We start from the raw sequence: 5317 nt of genomic DNA, 5'->3' as shown, positions 1-5317 counted from the left end.
GGAGTGGGGGGAGCGAGTGGTGGAAGTGGGGGTGTGGTGGTGGATCGGGCTAGGGTTCGAGGAGGCGTGGGGGGTTAAGCGGGAAGAGGTGGGCCGGCCGGGATGGGCTGGCCGACTGGGCCGGCCAGTTGGCTAACTGGGCCGGTTGGCCCGGGGGTTCATTTTCCCGTTTTTTTTACATTTTTATATTCTGTTTATTTAATCTTTCAAGTCGTTTTAGTTTTGTAAATCATATAGTTAGCACCTAAATTAGTATTACTAATTAGGCCACTGCCATAATTATTTTGGCACACTAGTAATTTAGTTATATTATTATAACTTTATAAAAGGAATTAAATTAATTGTTTTGCCCTAAGCTTTGGTTATTTTAGTGAATTTAAATATTATAAGAAATGTTGGTTTCTCCACCATTATTACTCATGAATTATTCGGCAACACCCCAACATTACAGTTTTAATATTTGAAAATATTTTATTGTTTGCTTGATTTTGAATTTGAACTCGAACCTGTTTCGAACTAACGCGAGATAAGCAACAGTAATCGAGGTGACGTGGCATCATTAACGTGGGATTACTGTAGCCTAATTATCCGGGCGTCACAATTCTCCTCCACTACAAGAAATCTCGTCCCGAGATTTAAGAGGTAGTGAAAGGGGGGGAAGGTTTAGTTACGAAATTCTAACGGATCTTCTCGGCCTTGGTTACTCTTCTCGAAGAGGTCGATCCATTAAGTTGATGCCTTCATTTCTCTTCTACAGGTCATTATGATGAAGTTGTCGTCCTTCCTTCAGGATCTTCACCGTACTTACGAAAGGTTAAGAGGGGAAAACTCTATAAGGACGGATTCTAACAGGATTGAGCATCAGACGGTTAACTCGGGGGAAGAAGCATAAGTACTCTCGAATTGAAACATAAGAAGATGTCGAGAGCAAAGTAAGAAGGTACCATGAGCAGTTTCAAACTGATAGGCAAGCGTTCGATGCCTATCAGAAGGTGAAAGGGGTTCAGAGCAACGAGAATAAGTATTGCGTCTGATACCCGAATAGATCACTTGGCAGGTGGCCCGTGAGTTACATAAGAAGTCAAGCGCGAGGAATAACTTTGGAAACCGGGGGTGTACAGGAGAGTCAGGTTTCGATCCTGTGGAACTGTGGGTTATGGGCCCACCATGTGGTTTTTTTTATAGGAGCAGTGACATCTTGCACGGTCATGATAGCAAGAAATGTCAGGGAACACCCTGTCAGTTATGTCGGCAACACGTTGGTACCAAGGGCGAGGGACGAAGAGAACCATTTTCCTGCTCGTTGAACGAGGCGGACCATTAGGCAAAGTTCTCGTCCATCGGTGGTTACCGAAATGTCACCAACAATAGTAACAGGGTCTTACTGACAGAGTTGTACACCGAGGTGTTTACATAAGCAGGAGATTATTACTGCTTAGATCATATAGATCACAAGAATGGTTAATCCAAACAATGGAAAGGAAAATATGATTATCAGATTAAACAGAAGAATGGAAAGGAAAATGTGTTTAAACACATATTTCAAGGGTATATCCTTCCCAAGGACAAGCTGAGCATGATATTCATGACAGGATATAATGTAGAAAACTCTGTAGGTAGGGGAGAGAAATTTCATGACATTACCCATACAACGGTGTTTGGATAATTGAGCAGGAAACATTTAGCATTGGGCTTCAAATGTTCCTGTTGAAAATCGGAGTACCATAGACATGCTTCGAGATAGCATTGACATGGTCAACAAGTGAAGATCGGACTTTGGAAACAAAAAGGATCCATCAGGAAAAACTTATAGAATAAGTCTTACAATTTCCTCATGGAAGAATAGCTAACCTTGCTAAAAGTGAAAACTTATAACAATAGGTCCTCCCGCCAGGTGTGCTGGGTATCATCACCTTACCGGGTCATAAATAGGCCAATGTTATAACTCTTGAAAATATGTTCCAACCATCATATCTGACCGAGATTCAGATCTGATTGGTATCAGGATAACTCAGACTCAGGATGCCTGAGAAGAAAGGTGCAACACAAATTGTCGAAACGACATCGAAGATTCTCGGGAGATGAACTATGGAAGCGAGTTCCGGACTAGGGTTCGTCATTACATCAAGGAGAGGTGAGGAGGTGACTGATTGACTCAGCGACAATCCATTGAGATTTCCAAAAGATGGATTTCCACAACTATGTGAACAAGGAGATAGCAATAGCTAGATCGAATGACTTAATGATGTATGCTCGAGGAAAACATACACAATTAAACATTGGTTGAAAGGAGCACCCGAATATGGGCTTAGGTAGCATGATCAGTGTTCGAATGATGATTCATTAAGCCATAGACGTAGAATGGAACTATAGACCAATAACTTCAAAGCAATAGGGTTGCTAGAAGTTTAGAATCTACACATCACAGACCATTTGTCGGTATTTCGTTTAGAAACTACACGGGGACCAAGAAAGAATGGTGATGGTGAGAAGTATCACTGTACCAAGAATTCTTAAGAGGTGGAGTAATGTTCACGACATTCTTGACATCAAAAATGGTAATACTCCACGGTAGAACATAACATAAGTTGGATAGCAGGGGAAATCAAGATACATCACAAAATATGAACAAGTTCGTGTTGGGGGGAAGGTAAGAATATTGTCGATGATAACATAATTCATCGAGGGGCAAGGATGGTATTTCTCATCCTGAATTTCGACACACAACTTGGAAGAAGTCAAATTGTTGACAATGATCACGACAAATTTGTCGAGAGGTTTTCAAGAAGATGTAATTGATCGATGATGACATCAAGTCAAAGGAATGATGAAAGCAAAAGGTTATTGGAACCACGGGTAGCACACAAACTCGGGGTCAAGTTTGTTGTTCGAGGTGAAATGATATGACGAGGAAAATCGACGTAAGCTTAGCTCATCGTCGAAAGTGGTGCTCCGGGAATAAGGACCAGGTAGCACAGTTAAAATCATCAAGATAATGATATAGCCAAACAGGCTAGGAATGACGCGATCGGGTACAAACTCGTAAGTAAGGAACATTACTAAAAGTTGTTGAACCGTAGTGCGGACTCGATTCAATTATCGGGGTACTCGAGTGATTAACCACTCAAAACCCAGGAAAAATAGTAATCCGTGAGAATGTAGTACTTGATGAAGAACTCATAAGAAGTTATGCGGTTCCGTGATAGTCTCGAGATACCAGGGGGCAATACTCGACGACAGATCAAAGTAGAGGGTGGATTGGGGTATTGCTCTATAGAAGACAATTACTTAAACTTGCATAGGAAATGGTATTTAAAGGAGAACATGGTCGGAACCACGATCGCAAAGGATCAATTCACCGATACCAGATGATATTATACCAGGGAAATAGTTATTATTATAAGAAGCTTCCATGATAGGATCTACATCGTGTCCATGGGCATGAACACAAAGGTTCAAGGTCGACTCCCACTTCTTCAATGTATAACCTTCCATTCACTCCTCGCTTTGATAAAGGCATTAGTGTTGAAAGTTTTACCTGGTGAAATACCAGATGAGTATGACTCGTGAAAACTTCTGAGTTCACACATATAAAGGAAGGCATAGGTTCAACCCGTCACGGTATCGTGGAAACATATACCACCAGCTTCAACAGTAAATACCACCAGCTCGAAAACAGAGCATGGTTGAGAAAACAGAGGATACAATTTACCAAAGGCATTATATACCCATGGAAAGACTCAGAAGGTTATTCAATAGGAAGGACACTGTCGGATAAAATCCAACAAAGGAACCGATGGTCCACAAGGGATCTGATGTGAGCATCGGTACTCAACCAGAGGAAGAAGAATGCAAGGAGATCTGATTATAGAAACAACTGACTAACTCAAAGTTCAAATGCAAAAGAATTGTGATTTCAAAATCAGGAGGTCAGACACAACGCTCTGATCAAGGATGGATAAGTTGAGTAGGCTTAGGGGTACAATCGATGGCAATTTGATAGGTCGAGATCCAGCTCACGTTTAAAATGACGTCTGAGTCGAAAGAATGAATTCTAGGATATGATTGAGGATTGCGAGCATTCGCAACAAATTGAATCAACGGACTCAAAATGATAATGACGAGAGATGCCAATAAGATTACGAGACTTATGGGATTAACCATAATGCAAGCAAACAAGAATTTCAAGAGCAATAGGCTCTTGAGGATTTTCGGAATATCGAATAGTATTTTGAAGACTATTGTGAAATACTTGAATCAACTGGGGATGACCGGATACTGGGTAAGTGCGAGAATTATCCGTAGGGGTATTCAGGTGACAAAGAAGAGCAAGGCAGTAAGCTCAAAGGATTTTCGGAACAACAGAGAGAATTTCGGGGTATCTTATAATAACAAGATCAACTCGGAAACATTGTATGAGTGGCGAGTATACGTGGTTATCCATAGGATTTTATCGATGAAAGGGAATTGCAAAAGCGATGAACACAAGTTCTCGGGTTATCAGCGGGGAGTATCTTCAGGGTATTCACGTGCAGCAGACGATCATCAGTAATAAGGGGCTCTCCGGGTGAAAGTGATAATGAGATCCTAATGTTAGATTTCGCAAAATTCACTTAACCCGAATAGAAGAGATGTCAGAGTCCCAGAGTATAGGTTGAGGAATAAAAGATCCTACTACCACCCAATGGCGACCTGGGCCCGTAAGCCACACAGCCATGTTAGTAAAACAGTTTAGCAATGACTAGACTCGACTTCAGCCAAGGAGTTGGAAAGGAGGATTCCTACAGGCAGTCGGCTCTGATACCAACTTGTGACGCCCCTGTTTTGACCGTACACTAATCATGCACGCAAATGTGTACGATCAAGATCAGGGACTCACGGGAAGATATCACAACACAACTCTACAACATAAATAAGTCATACAAGCATCATAATACAAGCCAGGGGCCTCGAGGGCTCGAATACAAGTGCTCGATCATAGTCGAGTAAGCAGAAGCAAAAATATCTGAGTACAGACATAAGTTAAAGAAGTTTGCCTTAAGAAGGCTAGCACAAAAGTAGCAACGATCGAAAAGGCAAGGCCTCCTGCCTGGGACCTCCTAACTACTCCTCGAAGCCGAACTCCATGTAGAATCATCCTCGGGATCTCTAGCTCCTGGACTCCAGCATCTGGTTGCGACAATCAGGTATAGAAAGGGGAAAAGAGGGAGAAAAGCAACCGTGAGTACTCATCCAAAGTACTCGCAAGCAAGGAGCTACACTACATATGCATGGGTATATGTGTAAAGGGCCATATCGGTGGACTGAACTGCAGAAT

The sequence above is a fragment of the Triticum aestivum genome, chromosome 1D, assembly GCF_018294505.1.
Source record: "Triticum aestivum cultivar Chinese Spring chromosome 1D, IWGSC CS RefSeq v2.1, whole genome shotgun sequence".
Taxonomy (NCBI): domain Eukaryota; kingdom Viridiplantae; phylum Streptophyta; class Magnoliopsida; order Poales; family Poaceae; genus Triticum; species Triticum aestivum.
This window is presented reverse-complemented; position numbering follows the sequence as displayed.